Consider the following 20,065-nt stretch of genomic DNA (forward strand, 5'->3'; position numbering starts at 1 on the left):
GAGCATCTGCCTGGTGGTCAGTGTGTGTCATAGTGACCAGTCATTCCCAGTCGTTCTGCTGTTAGGGCCAATTTGCATATTACCCTTTTATTATATAGGATTATTATATAGGATGGTCATGCTTGGGAGTGGGAGGGAGAATTTGTACAGAGACTTTAAGACTGTATAAACTTATTACTCATTCAAATTCACGAGAATTTGTGTGAATAATTCTTGGCTGGCTTTATCCATGATTTCACAGGCTTAGCCAGAGCTCTGAGAGATGTCTTTCAGGACAGCTCTCCATTGCAGTGGTGTTTCAGATGCCCTTTATTGGGGCTTCTTTACCCTTTTTTAAAAAATATATTTTTATTGATTTCAAAGAGGAAGGGAGAGGGAGAGAGAGATAGAAACATCAATGATGAGAGAGAATCATTGACTGGCTGCCTCCTGCACGCCCCCCACTGGGGATCGAGCCCACAATCCGGGCATGTGCCCTGACCAGGAATTGAACCGTGACCTCCTGGTTCATGGGTTGATGCTCAATCACTGAGCAACATCAGCCGGGCTAACCTTCTTTCTAACCTGGAGATGCGAATATTGTATTTCCAGAAGATAAGCATCATGTTCTTAAACTTGAGTGGGATAGTATTTTTGGTGCACTTTCTGCTTTGTGATAATTCTAATAACTTTTAATGGACTTTTACTATTACAGTATGATGTGACCATAGCAATGTCTTCTTGAAAAGGTTAACAAGCCTTCTTCCAAGCTTTTTCCACGGTCTTTAATGAAAAACTCAACTTGTGTAGATTACTTTGATATTTGTAAATTACTTTTTCTTTGCCAAAGTGCCCTCGGAAACCTATAAATTCATTTGTGAGCTGGGCACATCTAAAACCTTAATCCTAGAGGCAAACACAAGAAAAGTATCCCAACTATACTGCAGTTGACCCTTGAAAAATACAGATTTGACCTGTGCAAGGCCACTTAGACGCAGATTTCTTTCAATAAATTTACAGTCCGCCCTCCTTATTCCTGGGTTTTGCATCTGTGGATTCAACCAGTAGGGGACTGAAAGCAGTATTTTTGGCCCACAGCTGGGCATGTACTAATATGAAGGGCCGACTGTACACATTGTTCTGTGCTATTTTATATACGGGACTTGAGCATTGGTGGATTTTGATATCCACGGGGGTCCCGGAAACTACTATCTGGAACAATTCTGGCTACTGTTTCCTTGTCTTCACCTCAAACTTCTAAAATGCACCTCTCCTGTTTAAGCCCTGAAGTCTCCCCTCCCTCATGCTGCACTCACAGGCACAACCCTCACCTACCTAACCTGTCCTTTAGCCCATGCATTAAAAAGCACAAACCTAAGTTATTTCATTTATGTGTGGGATATAAAACAGAAAGCAACAAATGAATAAACAAAAAAACTCATAGACACTGACAACAGAAGGTAGTTACCAGAAAGGCAAGGGGATGGGGGAGAATGAAAAGAATAAAGGGGGCCAAATTTATGGGGATGGAAGGAGACTAGACTTTGGGTGGTGAGCACACAATGCAATACACAGATGATGTATTATAGAATTGTACACTTGAAACCTATATAATTGTATTAACCAATGTCACCCCAATAAATTTAAGAAAAAAGAAAAAAGCTCAGGCATAGACATTAGTCATAATTACTTGGGAGCATGGGGAAAAGTGAAAAATTGGACTTGGACTCTAGAGTCAGAATGACCACAATTCAAATCCTGAAGCACAGAAATAGCTACATTGTCTTTGTAGGTAAAATGGGGAATAATAACATCTACCTCATTGTACAACTATAAAGATTAAGTAAGATGCTTTAAAATACCTATCACATGCCTGGTACATAATGCTCAATACACAGTAGTATTATAAATACAGAAGAATTTATAAAAATGGTTAAATCCATAGATATAACACAGGGGGGATTTTCACTGTTCATTGTAATGTAATGGGATGTCTAAATACCAAATAACTCAAGCTTTTCACTACTGACTGGTCTGTTCAAGCTCAGCAAATTCAGCAGATCCTTACCAACCTGAGGTCACTTTGTTACTCCAAAATAAAATTTTTGAGATAAGAATTTCTTCGCTTATGAAGTCAAACAAAGCACAGCATTTAAAGGGTGGGTAAAATGAGGTCCTTGCTACCTCAGCAAAAATTACTAAAACTGGCTTTTATCTATAAATCCTTAAATAATTGCAGCTGTAATGTCCTTAGAGATTGCAGATCTCCCTGCCTCCCATCATGGTTGTTGAGACTAGCTGAAATGTCCCTGGTTCTTCAGACCTAAACAAGGGAAATATGAAGAAACCCAGATGAGAATCCGTCATCTTACTTCAAGAGAAAGAAACTAGTGGCAGGAGGGGAAGTTGGGGTGAGTCTTATTATTTTTTAATTTTTTCAAGTGTGTACTTTTACTGATTTGGACATTTTTTAAAAAGTTTTACTTTTAACACTGATTTAGAGTATACTCACTTCACGCTTTTTCATCTTTAATTGGAGTAATTCCTACTCATACTAAGTCCATAATGCCTGCTTTCTCTATTACTATGGAAGCTGATGTTGGGGTACCTACATTTGTTAACTCTATATTCCTGAGGCTTAATTCCATGCTTGTCAGACAAATGGCAGGACCTCAGTAAGTGTTGGTTTAGTGAATGTAATGGTTTCTGTGATAGCCTATTCAAGAGTTTACTTCTGAAAATAACAAGAGTTGCTTCAACTGCTTCTCTAACATTAGCAGAGGATCAGACCAAGGCCCAGAGTAATCCCTTAACACACTAATGTCTCTCACAGCTGAACAAACCCAGCAATTATTTATTGGGGGCATCATCCATGGGCCTTGCACTCTGCTCAGAAAAAGGCAATGTTTTGTAACAGAAGTAAACATGGCTTTTCAGCCTCCTAAATGAAAAAAAAAAAAAAGATACAAGTCAGGAACTTATGAAGAATACCAAATAATCTGAATTTTGAAATATTACAATTTGTCAATGTTTATGGGAGATTCTTCCCCTTGTGGCTCTAACAGGTCAGAGTCACAAGGAGTTGCCCTGCGAAGGACCTTCCTGATCATTCCAGGCCAGCCCCTATTTCATAGGTGAGAAAACTGAGGCCTGTTGAAATAAAATGTCTGGCACAAGTTACACACTTCAGTGGTGTAAAAGCCAGGGCTCGAATCTGGGTTTATCTGTTTTCAGAATTTACTCCCTAACACACAAGCACATTAATAAGGTCTGTTATTTTGAAAGAAAGGATCATACAGATTACACTTTCATACTGTCTCTTCTATATACTAGTAGTCTTATACATTTATGCTAGATGTGAAGGCAAAAGTTGATCAGAATTTTCTGAAGAATGCTTTTCCTAACAAAAATGCATTGTTCTAAATAAAACGTAAACATCATTACTATTCTATTTAAATAAATTTTTAAAAATGCCCCCCCTGAAATACTTTCTTGGAAACCACTTTATAAAACTGATGATCATTAAGAATTTTCACATAAAAACCAAGAAAGTGCTATCATTGGGCTACATTACTGATTCAAGATGCAGCATCAAATGAATAACTGATATGCGGTTATTCCTATATTTCCTCTCTCTCTCTCTCTCTCTCTCGTGTGTGTGTGTGTGTGTGTGTGTGTGTGTGTGTGTGTATTTATAAATCAAAACATACAAAGGGCCCAAAAGAACTATAAAAATGTATTTATAGTATATAAAAATTGAACTCTGATATAAATTACCTAACATGATATAATAACTTTACTTAACATTCTTTTGTTTTCATAGTGTTTATAAGGGCTCTTGCGAGCATGACTTAGTGGTAAACTCTTAGAAAAGCTGTTCCAGTTAATATGATTTAATGCTTTCATTTTCTCAAAAAAGAATTCCTATAGCAAAAGGAGACATTCAAAATCATTCCACTGAGCTAGTTAAAGCTGTTTACTAAACTTTAGTGTGCTGTCAATTCAACCTCTAAAATACCACTTGGGTCCATTCGTGGCCACCCTAGATGAGTCCCTAATTACTTCCAGCCTCTGATGCTGCAAGTCTTTATCACCTGCTCTTGCCACTCACTCCGCTTCTTCAGTGTTACCTGTGCATGGTATGAAGTCTGCTTCAAAAATCCTCCACTGCCTGGCCTTGCAATTATGAGCCTTTAAAACAGTGGTTCTCAACCTTCTGGCCCTTTAAATACAGTTCCTCATGTTGTGACCCAACCATAAAATTATTTTCGTTGCTACTTCATAACTGTAATGTTGCTACTGTTATGAATTGTAATGTAAATATCTGATATGCAGGATGGTCTTAGGCGACCCCTGTGAAAGGGTCGTTCGACCACCAAAGGGGTCTCGACCCACAGGTTGAGAACCACTGCTTTAGAACCTGATCCATTATTACTTTGAGCAATATTTCCCTTGCACTCACCTGCAGGCTTCCCAATCTCTGGCATACCCTGGCCCTCACGTTTCCCTTCACCAGGGTTGTCCTTTCCCCTATTTTCTCACTCAACAAAAATCTGACAGCTGATTCTGTAAAAGTACAAAACCAAATAAGGTAATTTCCTCATGCTCACAGGGTGTGCCCAAATCCCATTCAATCTTTAAGACACATTTCAAGTTTCTATGAAGACTTCCCTAATAATGTAGCCAGATGTTACTGCTGCCTCATTTGTCATGTCATTTGTCATCTATCATTTTAGCATACTGTATTACTCTCCTGAGTAACTAATCACTTTATCCAAAAATCAACACAGAGGTGTTGAGCGTCTACTGTACCCAGGCATGTGCTAGCTTCTTTCCCATGTGTTATCTCATTTATATCTCATAAGGAGGTTATTTCTGTACTTTCTCTCCCTGCTGTACACACTCCTTGTGAGCAGGAATATCACTTTCCCCACCCTTATCCTCTTGGTAACTAACTTTCACAGTGCCTAGAACATAGTAGGTGCTCAACAAATATATGCTGAATGAATTAACAGATCTATAAATAAATTTGGGAGAAAATTTTTTGAAAAGAAAATATAGCTCAACACTATCCCTGTCTTCTTTGTAGATTATTTTAAAACTTAGATGTAGCCCTCCTGCCAGGAGCACTATTTTAAAAAAGGCAATTAAAGAACAGCACACTTGCTGAACATACTCTTCTTGTCAGTCTGAAAGGTCTACATGCATCCTCTTCCAAGCAACATAGTAGTTTCCCCCAAAGCCTGCCACCAGGTACAAACTTCTGTACCACATTTCACACGGAACAGGAATGTCTCCAAGAGTGCCAGACACTCTAAAAATGGTAGAGAAAAAGACACCCAGGTGTTGGAAGAGGACAGGGCACCCCAAAAGTCAGCACCATACTCTCCATCTTTGTATGAACCCCTCTTGGACTTGCCCAATTCCTGACAGAGTAAAACTCCTCTCATCACAAACCACCCTGTTTAAAACTGAAACCCTACACTCTCTCTCCTTCCTTTGCTTTATTTTTCTTGTAATATATTACCACTTAACATATAGAACTTACTTATTAGCCTCTTTTACCCCACTAGGAGATACCCTCCCATACAGGCAGCGTTTTTAACCATCCTATTATTACTAGCCCTAAAGACTGGAACAGAGCCTAGCCCATAGAAGAAGCTCAATAAATGTCTGTTGAATGAATGCTACAATTATTTTATTATTAAACTTTAAATGTATAATATTACCCATTATCAGGATTCCACCAACCCCAAGAAAACCACTTGTTTTCTAAACCCTTTTTATATATATAAATGAGTATAAATATAATATCACTAGAGTCTGGTGCATGAAATTTATGCACTAGGGGGTAGGAGGGGTCCCTCAGCCCAGCCTATGCCCTCTCACAGTCCGGGAGCCCTGCTATCGATCGATCACCCCAAAGAGGTAGGCCCCGCCCAACTGGCCAGGGCTCCACGATGGATGGCCGCCACAGAGGGAGGCCCTGCCCACCTATCGCAGCTGCCTGGGCCTCCCTCTTTGGGGCGATCATGGAGCCCCCCAATTGATCGATCACCCCGCTGGCCAGTGGCCTGGGCCTCCCTCTGCAGGGCAATCATGGGGCGATGGCGGGGCCCCCAACCAATTGCATCACACACACCTTGGCTGGCCTGGCACCAGTGGGTGTCATAGCGTGGTCGTTCGGAAGGTCATCCGGAACGTCTGCTGTTCGGTGGTTCGGTCGATTCGCATATTACACTTTTATTATTATAAATGTTACATTTGCAAATAGACAAGTGAGCACATATCAATACAGATATACTCAATATATCTAACAGACAGAAGAATTCATACAAAGTAGTATAAATTCATAGATGCAACCATGTGCAAAGCACTACTGCTTTACATAGATTTTATTTTTTAATTTTAAAAATAACTTTCAATAGTAACTATTATTTTTTCTTTATAGATGAGAAAACCAGAGTACCAAGACATTAACAAGCCTGGCCCAAATTCACTGAGTTAAGAGGTGACATAGATGACATTCAAATGCGGCTTGCCGTACACACGATGATACTTCTAACCATGATGTCTCCCAGGTAGATATTAAAAGACCAACTTAATTAGGTTTCTGGAAGTGTGGCTGGGCCCAAAAACTCAGTTTTAAATCATGAAAAAGAAGTCAATCAAATGAGAGAGGAAGAGAAAAAAGTAACTGTTCCAGCAATCAGAGATTAAGAGTCTAGTTATAAGAGTCCCTGGATAAGTGAGGACAATGGAAAAGGCACTGGCTTTGAACTTAGATCCTGTGGCTCCTCCCGGGTGATGCTAGGTAAGTTACTTATCCTCTTTGAGCCTCAATTTCAATATTTGGGAGGGCAGTGAAAGGGAGGAGGGAAGAAAAATAAAAGTGGGGGAGGGTATATAAATTATATCAACCAGTAAGATTTGTTATGATCTTTAAAGTGAGATATTTGAAAAGGCATATAAGAGTGCCTGATATAGCCCTGGCCAGGTGGCTCAGTTGGTTGGAGCATTGTCCCGTACACCAAAAGGTTGCAGGTTCAATTCTAGTTGCAGTTCAATCCCAAGTCAGGGGGCAAATGGGAGGCAACCAATTCTCTCTCTCTCTTTCTCTCTCTTCCTCCTTCTAAAAATGAGTAACAACATATCTTCAGGTGAGGATTTAAAATACATATATATTTAAAGAGTAACTGATATATAATAGGTAGTAAATACAGGTTATATTTAATGTCATATTTTATTCATTTCATGAAGAGTAGAACAAATATATGTAGAGAGAGAAAAGAAAACCAACTGCAATAGGTTTCATGAGAATACGGGGAAGATCAAATTAGATCTTAAAATTAATATGCCAGAAGAACGTATAAAACTCTAAATTCAGTCTTACATTTCATTCATCCATTAAGTAACTCCCAATGCCTCTTTGCTAGACAGGTACTGAAGCAGGTACCATCAAGCCTATGAGGCACAGTGATCAACTATACAAATAAGACCTAGTTCAGTAATTTCATTTACTGAATAGATATTTAGTAAATGCTCACCAATACCATTAATTTACTAATGCTTTGTTTTAGAACCATCATAAATTCCTTCAAACTTTCTTTTTCTTTTTAAATATATTTTATTGATTTTTTACAGAGAGGAAGGGAGAGAGATAGATAGTCAGAAACATCGATGAGAGAGAAACATCGATCAGCTGCCTCCTGCACATCTCCCACTGGGGATGTGCCCGCAACCCAGGTACATGCCTCTGACCGGAATCGAACCCGGGACCCCTCAGTCCGCAGGCGGACGCTCTATCCACTGAGCCAAACCGGTTTCGGCTCCTTCAAACTTTCTTAAAGTTCTGCCAGATAACTATAATTTATGCCATCATCTTAACCTATCACAAAGATTTAAAGCTATAAATCTTAATCAAAAAATTTTTTTAAACTTTTGAGTTTCATTTCATGTTATCAGAGCAAATATTTCTCTAGCACTATTTCGTTATAATATAAAGCAGCTTTTTTAGGTAATTGTTACTTGTATAGCATTTATACACTTATAAAGCACGAAAATAAGTATTGATTGGATTTCAAACTGTCTTGTACATTATGAAATTTACCTAAAATACTCAGTACTATTAAGTCAGAATAAACATACTAGCAGAGAAGTCATATTAACAAACCATAAGAGAAACTAGTTGGGTAAGAAGTTACTCAGCAAATCAATATAATTTACTTTTCCTTCTGAAAATATAGTAGGAGTTGAAAGGATTAAGGAGCCGGAAATTATTTTCAGATATAATAACTATATCACAGTTGTAATAAATAATGATAGGCCCAGCACCACAACCAGTTTTCTAAATATTATGATCAAATATCTAATTCATACATTTTAAATTCATAAAGCATATATTTAAATTTTTCCTTGCATTAACATTGATTATTATGGATTTTTATAAAGATAAATTATGTTTTTGTGTTAACTCAGAAGTCCCATTACATAACCTTAAAAAATTTAATTAATTAATTCCACCTCTTGGTATTTGGCCAAAGAAAATAAAAACACTAGTTTGAAAAGATATATGCAGCCCTGTACTCACTGTGGCATTGTTACAATAGACAAGATATGGAAGCAACCTAGGTGTCTTTATAGATGAATACATAAAGAAGATGTGGTATTATGCAATGGAATATTACACAGCAATAAAAAAGAATGAGATCTTGCCATTTTCGATAACATGGATGCATCTAGGTATTATGCTAAGTGAAATAAGTCAGGCAAAGAAAGACAATTACTGTTTGGTTTCACTTATATGTGGAATCTAAAAAGTAAAACAAAACAAAATGAAACAAAAACAGACTCAGAAACAGAGACCAAAGAGATAGTTACCAGAAGGGAGGGGGTGGGGAGATGAGTGAAAAGAAGAAAGGGAATATAGTCAGTAATCTATAATAATAAAAATGTAATATGCTAATTAGACCAGATGACCTTCCGGACAAAGCCAGGGCTGCAAGGGAAGCCCGGGTCTCGGGTGCCTGCTGGTGGCCAGTGGGAAGCCCACGTCCCAGGTGTCAGACGGAAGCCGGTGCCAGCAGCCGGGGGAAGGAAGGCCTACTCTTGTATGAATTTCATGCATCGGGCCTTTAGTATTGTGATAAGTTTACACGGTAACAGATAACTGCTGGAAATGGCAGCACGGTGATCACATTGTAAAATATGAAAATGTTGAGTCACCTGAAACTAATATAGCCAATAAAAGATTGTATATCAACTATACTTAATTTTTTTAATCCAAAAGAGGACATAAATTTCTTGCAAAAATGATCTCATGTACCATAAATGATTTTGTCACTTTCCTAAAATGATATCACTAAAAGTACTTGATTTATTTAATCATGTGGCCTTGTGCATCATGAAATCTAAAAATTCTGAGTTTTATTTAGTGAATAAAGTAAGCAAATAATCAGTATTCTGACAAAGGACTTTTAAAAATATAGTCCTTAAGTTATTCATACTAACATTTCCAAAAATTATGATAATAGTAAAATTACAAATGTGATCAATTTAAACACTTGGTCAGGAGTAACCAGAGAATGACTGTCAGCTCAGCAAAGTCTACTCTATACAGTAAAGAAATCAAAATTTGGAGGATCAGTGGCTCCCAGGTCTTAGAGCTGATCTTCAGAGGGCACAGTGAAGGGTGCTGGTTCACACAAACTTAACATTGTCTAACCTGTCTGCCATGAGCCAGGAAGCCAGCAGGAAGGCTCTGGAGAGGTTAGGTATTACAGTGGGGGCAAACTGGTCACTGGCCAGTGGGACCTAAGTAAAAATAAAAGATTAAGGATTACCTTAAGGCTTCACATGTAATATTCCTACTAGAAAGAATTAGCACCTTTGAGATACTGTAAACAAGCAGTCTCCTTTTTACAAACCAGCAACATTTTACTGTCCTTTCTCCCAAACTATGAGAACTGGTAGATCACCGTTTCAAAGTCTTTGTTTTGAACCCTGTATTTTACATCGTGTCACTGAGCTGAATGAAAGGCCCAGCACAACTGTTGTTGTAACTACTTAATGCATCATCACTACCTATTGGGCAAGACTCAAACTCAGCCAGGGCAACACTAGACTAGCCTATCAACTGCCACTCCTGAAATAAGAAGGAGAAAGGTAACTACTGCCCCTTTTAAGAAAATAATTCTATGGACCAGCACAAAGATTCTGACTAGATTATTATCCTTCCAAATGTGTAGGAAACTAAACCTCTACAATCCCGAGCTGCCCAAACAACTGCTCTCAAGTCAGACAGGCTGCATTGTGAAACCTTCTGCTTCCAACTAAACACAAGGTACTGATCTGCTATCACCATTTTCACACAAAATTAAAGGCTTTTATTTCCATTGAGCTGCCACTTAAGATTTATAAAAAGTTCGTTTTTCCTTCTGTCCTCATAACTCAAGTCCTCACTGAGCATATTTCTTCATCACAGACTGCCAATTTTTGGTATGTTAAAAATCCCATCAAATTACACTTATATGATGTGACAATTAACTGTTACTGATGAATAAAAGAGGTGGATGCTTAAAGTCATTCTGCATTCTATTACTGCACCTATCTAATTTAGGAAAGCTCCTTTAAAAAGGTCCAAAGTTTTTCCTCTTTAATCAGAACTCTAAAAGACTAACTTTGAAAATATATTAAATTGGTTGGGCCAAGAGATGTGTAATAGAATACAGAGCCTCTTGTCCATATACTGCAGAGGTAAAGAAATGTCTCCATTGTCTATTCTTTCAATTTAATTTTTATTATGTTTATAAATTTAAAAATAAGGAGTTCATAAATAACTAAATTTCATATTTAAAAACTGTATTTATAGTTTTCTAGATGTAATGTTTTAATATCTAAAGACATGAGCTCCTTGGATATAATTTCCGACAGGGTCTCCACGTACAGCTGTGCAAGTTGTTCTGTGCACAACACTAGGGGGCACCATTCACATCAGAGAGCACAGATCTATACATTTATTATGACAATTTTCTGCCAACGGGGAGTAAAGTGTCTTTTTCTAACAAAATCAATCTATTATGACAACTTTCCAACATTTGGAACTGGAGTATCTCAAGGAAAGGGTGCCTTTTTCTAATATACACGAAGGAGAAAAACAGACTAGCCGGCTGCTGGAGCTACCTGGCTCCTGTTCCTCTGCCAGTAAGGAGTTGGGGGATGGCCACTCCCAAGTGAACTCCTCTGATAAGGCATGCCAGACTTCCTCCCTGAACTACAGAGTGGAGGTTAATTTCTCTCAAATGAGACATAAAAACACCAACTTTGAAAATACCATCTAGGGTCTTAACTCACTAATGTTTAGTCCACATACATCTGAGTGGATTCAGTCAGTTACAAGGTATGTGGTCACTGTTTCACTACAGTAGTTTCTTAATAAGGCCATCATGAGGCGTCACAAATCAGTTAAATCACTCTCACAAATAAAGCTGTTAAGGTTTCACAAACGCCTTTCTCCTGCTCAACAGCAATGAGCAGTTTATATTGTGACGGACAAAACAAAATTTAACAGCGCTGGAAACCTGAAAGGCTCTTTTGCTTAAGATTAGGTTAAACTGCTGTAAGGCTGGGATGGTTTTTCCTAAAACCAGACTGTAATAAACTTATGGCATTTGATAAGCTGGGATGCCATTTAACAATGTGGTATTGTTTTGTAAATTCTTCCTCTGTTTCCACAGGATTCAGGGAACTACACCAAAGCCATGTTTCAGTTTATTATCTGTTAGTTACAAAAATTATGTTATACTACTAAGTAAATTAGAAGTCAACTAGTAACACAATAAAATGATTTCAAAGTTAATATGTATAATGTATTACATATAGCTTTATTCTAATAATACATAACATTTTAATTCTTTTATCTTTATAACTATTTATAAATGACTACACAAAAAGTCACATATTCCTGCTGTGAAAATGATGCCATCAATTGACTAAAACTTTTTTATGTTATTTTCGAGCTAAGCAGATTTCTACAGCAAAACACCAAACCACAGAAGCCTTCCATCTTAGTTCTAGGTCTTCCATTCACATGGCCTGGGTCTCAGTTTCTTAGTCTAGGCCTTACTTTCGTCAAATTTAAAATAATAGATTATGCTACTCCAAGATCATCTGTAATATCTCTTTTGGAGCTAAAATTCTATTATTTTTCTTGAATGTAAGTTATGCAAATTCCAAAACTATTTTTTTTTCATGTGGTGGCACAATTTCTTTTAATCATCATCTCTTAGGATACTATATAATATTAATTTGAACTTTAGAACTTTACCATATACTTAGACTCAAGAAATAAAGTAACTGTGTATACAGCAATCTGCATGACAATGTAGAAACACAAATAGAAAAAACGTACTTTTATCCTGAGGGAGAAAGCTGTGCTTTAAACCCTCAGTGTTAACAATTCATTAGGAGTCAAGACAGGTACATGGCACTATGGAGTGATACGAATGCCATGCGGGAAGCACAAGAGGCAGATAAGAGAGTGAGGGAGTGGGAGCTTGGCCTCCTTAGAGTGAGCCGGAATGGAATGCCAGTTCCACCGCTTATGGGAAGAGTGACCCTGGGAGAGTTGCTGAGCCTGAGACGCTGTTTCCAGGTACAAAGAGAGGGACCACTGGATTCAGAGTTTGCATAACTGCTTAAGAACAGAATTTTAAGTTATCCTCATGACATTTATTTTCATACCCCATCTTCAATAATAACCCAACCTAAAGAAAAGAAAGTTTATAGTTTCTAATCCCTTCCATCTTTATATGCCTTCTTCAATAAACATGCACCGGTTTTTCTTCAAATTGCAATTCTTCAATAAACTTCTTCTTTAGCCATTATTACTTATATCATGTCCAAAGTAGTAATATTCAAATACAAATTATAAACATTAAATTGAAATAAAGGGAATCTATAGAAACAAATATTTTAAATAAATTGCTTTTGCCTCAGATTGTAAATCTTTTAGATAAAAATAAAAGTTTCTGGAGCTCTAATGTAATCAATCTGTTATCATTCTCTCACAGTAAGATAATTACTAGCCTCTTTACTCTTGGGGAACTTTGACATAAGATCCTAACAAATAAAACTTCTCTACTATGTAGAATATTAATTGAATAATTGATCCTGTATTAATTTTTGGATAGAAATATCTTCTTTTATAGTTGGCAGAGATGATGTATTGAATTCTCTAACTAGCCTATTAAATGTTCCTTTTCTACAAAGTGCCAAATTAAATTGTCTTTTAAATTAAAAAAACAAAACTATGTACAAGCCTTCATTTCTTTGAAAACACCAGTTGATATCAGATTATAATATAAATGTATTCCAGAAATGGGTGTAGCTCAAATATCTAGATATCATTTCATATTTTCCAATTAATTTACATTATAATTTCAGAAATGTCTCATAGGAGGGAAAAAAATGGCCCCACTACATAATCTAAATCTCACGTAAGAATCCTAATATACACTTCAAAGCACTTCTTTGTTAGTGTGTGGTCCCTATGCATTTAATTTTCCATCATAAGCTACAAAATAGTTAAGTCAAATGGACAGTCGTTCCACAAGATCTGAGAACACTTATTTAAATACACAAATAGATTTAAGTACATCAGAAAGTTAAGACCCATTTCACTGATATTTTATATCCCACTGGGCATGAACAATTAAATTACCATATTGTCCATGCCACTGCTGTTACAGGTATTTACAATAACTTACTTGGTTGAAAATAAGTAAAAGAAAAAAAAAATCTGTTCAAATTAGATAAATTCTGCTCTGCACATTGGGCAGCTCACTAAATGAGTGGCTGGAATACTGGGTTCTGGTCTCACAAGAGCCACTGTAAACTCAGTGACCTGGGTCAAGCCACTCAATAACCCTGAGCCTATTTCTATTTCCTCACCTGCAAAATGAAAATAATGATACCCTACTACCTATCTACCTCACAGAATAATTTTAAAGAGTAAAAGGTCAGTGAAAATCACAATGTAAACTCTAGACTGCAATAACAAGTGGAAATAAGCTATGTTACTACTGTGCCTTTAACGGTGACAACCTTATAATAAAGATTTGATGATTTGATGATTTAATGATGAGACTGTGCTAAAGATGGAGGAGGGCTCTCTGAAGAAATTTTTTCCAAGGCTAGGAAGGTTGGGCAGAATAAACTGTTTTTGTAAGGGCAAAGGGAAACTTCCTGTATTTACTATAAGGCATCAGAAATGCAAATGAGAGCATAGTAACTTATTAATTGTGCAGAAGTGAAACTGCTTTAAATAAACATGTCCTAAATGAGACTGAGCTATAAGAAGGGGTAAGGAGGTACCCATCTAGACCTTTATGGCAGAGCAGAAAAGGATGGATATCTTCATCTGGCCAGCTTCTAAAGGACAGCTAATGCCTTCACTTCTCAGGGAGGAAATGTTTGCTCTCCCCAACTCTGATAGCACTCAATAAAATGCATGACAGGTTTATTTTATGACCACAAAATTAGAATTTGTAGTACCTTTTAAAGAAGTCTGAATAAGAAAATTCCAAAAAGAGGAACAAAAATGCCAAGTACCTTGTTTCACTTATGTGTAAATAAATCCAGTTCTAATTGTAATAGTATACATTGTGCTGATCTATGACATATCCCAGCTTTAGTGGTGGGAGAAGAAGGTATAATAGCATACAAGAAATAATTCTATTGTAAATTCCATTTTCTTCATTGATAATACGTCAATAAAAGTATGTTAACAATGATCTTTAAATAAACAACTGTAATTTGGCAGTTGTGGTCACTAGAACATCTCTGTGCAGGAAACACTGCCAAGGCTTAAAAACATATCTGCGTATGAGGTAATCCCAGAATCACTGGCTTTGCTTCAATCAGGGCAGGATTCATTTACAGGCCTCTGATCTTGACACTGATCCATTCCTGCACACGCAGAGCCTCTTAAATCCAGGTACATAGTATAAAACAGAGCAGTCCAACAAAAATTAATCATAGACACAGGTCTAGGCACTGTGGGCACAAAGATGAGTAAAATCCAGATCCTACTGCTTAAGAAGGTTACATTTTTTTTTTTGAGATCTGAGGTTGCCAAAGCCATTCCTCTGAGATATTCATACTAACACTGTGTCCCTCACCGCCCCCCGCCACCACCAGCAGCACCATGAGCACCACTGGCTATAATTTTTGCTTACCAGAGATACAGCAATGAACAAAAATTGTCTCTATTCCTACCAGATCCCTCATGCTGAGGAAGGGTCTGTCTTCCTCCCTCCTGACTAGTCTAATTCTTCCTATTCATTCAATAGTATCTATTGAGCTCCTAGCATGTTCTAAGCAAGGGATGAGGATGCAGAAATCAGCAAAACAAAGTCCCTGATCTAATGGAACTTACCTAAACTTGGTGTAACACTGCCCAATTTTGACCTATAGTCTCCAAAGTGGGGTTCTCAAACACACATAGTAGGTAAGGTGTAGGTAGAAGAAAATATTAGAATTTTATTTATATTCAATTTATCTTTCTTATTTCTAAGCTATTTATATTTTACTGGAGGCCCGGTGCCGGGATTCGTGCACCAGTGGGGTCCCTCAGCCTGGCCTGCGCCCTCTCGCAATCCAGGACCCCTCAGGGGATGTCAGACTGCAGGTTTCAGCCCGGTCCCTGCAGGCCAGGCCGGAGGACCCCACCAGTGCACACACATACACCAGGCCTCTAGTATGCATATAAGATCTCTGGTTAATCTCTTCCCGCCCTCTCCCCACCCCCTTCCCTCTGAGATTCATCAGTCTGTTCCATGTTTCCATGCCTGTGCATTGAATGTATGCCCCCTGGTGGTCAGTGTGCATCATAGCTACTGGTCAAACAGTCGAATGGTTAGTTAGGCTTTTATATAGAGAGAAATTACATGCATTATATATTAATACCTCAGTATATGTAATTTATAAACAAATGTACACATATCAAAGATACATGCTCAAATTCTTTTGCTGAGGAAGATAGGGCCACATTTAAAAGGTCCAGAGATGCCACTTGCTTAGATGACACATTTGGAATGAACTGTTTGGCCCAGGTAGGTTTAACTTGGGCTTTCCACCAGGTTCATTTTCTCCCTGATAAATTCAAGGAAGCATTTTGCAACAATATCTAAATACTAAACAGTAGAACCAGAGATCAGGTCCCATTTTCCCCACCCCTAATTGTCTGCTATCACCCTATACTCATCATCCCTGTGTCCCATGAATATTATAGAATCTTTGTCTTTATTTTCTATTCCACATGTGATATGTGTGTCATAACTATACTAGAAACATGCTGAAACTAGAACCACTATTTTTTTAATTCTGCAAGCCCCAGAATCCCTAATCCAGTTTTATATACAGTAGGTCCTCGAGTTACATCGGAGATCCGTTCCTACGGCGCGATGTAACATGATTTTCGCCGTAAGTCAGAACTCACCTACATAAGCACCTACATCACTCACATGGAGCACATACACAGCAGCAATGAAGTGAAACAGTAAAAAAAATTTAAAAGAAAGATAATAATTCCTGACCTTTACTTGTGGTAAATAAATAATAAAAACATAAAGCACATATGTACATACATCGAAATGACCGAACTTTTTTATTTTCATAAATACTGTAAATGGGAGATGGCGCATAACCACGGAACAATGTACGTCGAGTCTGATGTAACCCAAGGACTGCCTGTATATTGAGTACTCAATAAATATATGTTGCATAAAATAAAGACAATTCAAAATATAGAACCCAGATTTACCCAACATATATGATAGAGGATTATCATTTGCTTTACCAAAGATGGCTCTTCTTCATAAAAAGATGAGTATTATGTTCCTTTACGTAGCTCCCCGATGTGTACTTTATATTGATTACTTAATATAGGAACGGGAAATGGTAAATTTTTAAATTATAAAATCAGTAGCCACTGCTAATTGAAGGTCATTTAGAAATACAGATGAAGCATAATGAAATTAGAATTTATCAATAATAATGTATAATTTTGAAACACTAGTTAAGTCAAAACTTTTCAAGAAAACATCTATAATGAAGAAAAGTACCAATTACCCTAATTCTTAAGATCTAAATATTAGACTTAAGGTCAGTTAGCTGTATTTCACAGATATGTCAGAAATTACATATACGGTCACATTTTTAAAAAATAAAGAAAAGGAAATCCACTTCCTAACAATTAATTCATGATCACAGTTCCTCATGCAATAAACATATCACTATGTGTGTGAGACAAGGTTTTCATATGTAAAACTCTATGTCCACATGTGATTAACCCACTTGCTGAAGCCCTTTCAAGCTATAGAAAACTTTTATATGAATCTGTATTATTCATGCAGAGGCTGTATACAGGAAATTACTAAAATACAACAAAACCCTGAACCTTACAACAAATCTGAAGATGTTCTATGGGACTACTAAAAACGGATAGCACCAAATGAGATGAGAACACATGCTCATATATAAAACTTATAAAGATGTAGATTATTACTGTGTGGACTGGTAAATAATGAGATCTGAATGCCTGTACTTCCATGATGCCAAACAGCCCCAAGACAGAGAATGGAAGACTCTCATGTTATTATTCTGTGTGTCTCTGTTTCTCTCTGCTGCTTTAAAGTTATCATTAGGGGCATTATCAATGTTGTGATCTTATGAATACTAGAGGCCCAATGCATGAAATTCGTGCAAGGGGCTTGGCCCTTGCAGCCCCGGCTGCCTCACAGCCCCAGCAACTTTGCAGCCCCTGCCCACTGGTCGTTCCAGAAGGTTGTCCAGAAGGGAATTCTGGAAGGTCGTTCCGCCGTCTGGTCTAATTAGCATATTAGCTCTTTATTATATAGAATATTTTCCCCAGATAGGCTTCTTCTTTATGATTTCTTTTATGAATGTATTTGTTATCAAAAGCACCTATGGCTGGCATATGGAACACTGAGCACCATATTTTAGAAACATGGTTTGAATCTAAATTGGGTTGATATCCAGAAAGGATTAGTCAAAAGAGGGCCACAACTAAAACTGGGTGAAAAGGCATACATTCTGAGGTATAATAAACCAAGTCATGATAAAAAGAAGCTACAATAAAGGTCTCATCAAGTCAAAGAGGAATCCAAAGACCAGAGCCCAGATTATTAAGGCAACCAAACTCATGGGGCCTCCAAAACATGGCTTACTAAGCCATGAGACAAACCACAGTTGGAAATAGGGGTTGAAAACATCCTGGAAAACCTGAAAACTGACTAAAAATTATGCCCAATGCTTCTATCAATCTATAATTTCTCAGGGGTTATACAGAAGTAAATTTTTACCTCTTTAGAATTTCATGTTGTGCTTTAATAATTGGACTAGAATCTTACTAATATATGCCTAACTAGTATAATTTATCTAAATAAAAGTTAAGTATCTATAATAATAAAAGTATAATATGCTAATTAGACTGGACATCCTTCTGGACAACCTTCTGGACAAAGCCGCGGCAGTGGGGGCTGAGGCAGAGGCCCCTGGTCGCCACGGTGGGCAGGGGCCAAGGCAGAGGCAGTCGCTGCCGTGGCAGGGGCCGAGCCCCTTGCACAAATTTCGTGCATCGGGCCTCCAGTTAACTATAATAGTTTATAATACTTTTATTGACATGTGCTTGGACCACTAGTTTGAAATCTAGTTCAAACATATTAGTCTCTATGCTTTTAACATGATTTGGTAGTGGAGTCTTCAAACACTTCCCTTCACTTCAAAAGTGTTATCATTCCAGACGGCGATACTAACAACAATAAATATAAAAAGAAATTAAAAAGAAAGTTTAAAACACTTAATTAAAGCATATCTTTTTAATATCATTAGAAATCTTTGTCAAAAAGTCAGTGACCTTTTAAATAGACCAAAGCCAAAGGGATACACTAATACATATATATCCTATATAATAAAATGGTAATATGCAAATTGACCCTAACAGCAGAACGACCGGTCGCTATGATGAGCACTGACCACCAGGGGGCAGACATTCAATGCAGGAGCTGCCTCCTGGTAGTCAGTGCATTCCCACAGGGGGAGCTCTGCTCAGCCACAGGCTGACGGCTGTGAGCACAGCGACAGTGGCGGGAGCCTCTCCTGCCTCTGTGGCAGCATTAAGGATGTCCGACCGTGGCTTATGCTCACTCCCCGTGGAAAGCGGACCTAAGCCATCAGTCGGACATCCCCCGAGGGCTCCTGGGCTGCCATAGGGATGTCTGACTGCTAGCTTAAGCTGGCAGGTGGACATCTCCCGAGGGGTCCCAAACTGCGAGAGGACACAGGCTGGGCTGAGGGACCCCCCCACCCCCAAGTGCATGAATTTTCATGCACCAGGCCTCTAACATATCTACACTAATAAAAGAGAAACATGGTAATTGGCGTACAACCGCTACCCTTCCCATTCGCTAATCAGGGAGATATGCAAATTAACTGTCAGCCAAGATGGCGGTCGGCAGCCAGGCAGCTGATGCAAACAGGGAGGCTTGCTTCCTTCAGTGACAGAGGACTCCAACGTTCCCTGCCTGCCTTGCTGGCCGCTGAGCTTCAGTTGGAAACATTGTAACATTTATAGAAGATAAACAAAACCCCAGAAACCTCCTGTCAGTCAGCCGGGATCTCAGAGCTGGAGTCGCAACATTGTTTCGAATACAGAAAACAAAGGCCAGAAACCTGCTTTCAGCAGCCGAGCCTCAGAGAGAAAGCCGGCTCCCAGCTCCAGTGACAGCCATAGAAGGTAAATAAATGCCAGAATAAAAAAAAAAAGAAAAAAAGGAGAGGTTTGGAGCTTCAGTCGCCCGCCAGCCTGAAAACGGCCCTCAGCCCCTCACCCAGACTGGCCAGGCACCCCAGTGGGGACCCCCACCCTGAAGCAACAAGATGGCGGCTAATTTGCATACTGAAGGCAGGCGGCAGCAGGCAAGGCTGTCTGCGGTCTGGGACCCGGATCTGTGACCCTGCCGGGTGGGATCAGCGGAGCCACGAGGCCTCCCGGCACCGGGATCAG

General features: G+C 38.4%; 1 protein-coding gene across 4 annotated transcripts in view; it reads right to left on the reverse strand.

The window, feature by feature from the left end:
* The window catches only part of BBX (bobby sox homolog (Drosophila)), a 293,824-nt gene that overhangs the window by 257,355 nt on the left and 16,404 nt on the right, over positions 1 to 20,065 (reverse strand). Inside the window, exon 3 of one of the 4 annotated variants that reach the window (XM_014548657.1) lies at positions 9,704 to 9,792. The exons of the other annotated variants lie outside the window; for them this stretch is intronic. The gene's annotated coding sequence lies outside the window, so the exon portion shown is untranslated. The remainder of the gene's footprint in view (positions 1 to 9,703; positions 9,793 to 20,065) is intronic. 4 annotated transcript variants of the gene reach the window in all.

This window comes from Myotis brandtii, unplaced genomic scaffold (assembly GCF_000412655.1).
Source record: "Myotis brandtii unplaced genomic scaffold, ASM41265v1 scaffold519, whole genome shotgun sequence".
NCBI classification, from domain to species: Eukaryota; Metazoa; Chordata; class Mammalia; order Chiroptera; family Vespertilionidae; genus Myotis; species Myotis brandtii.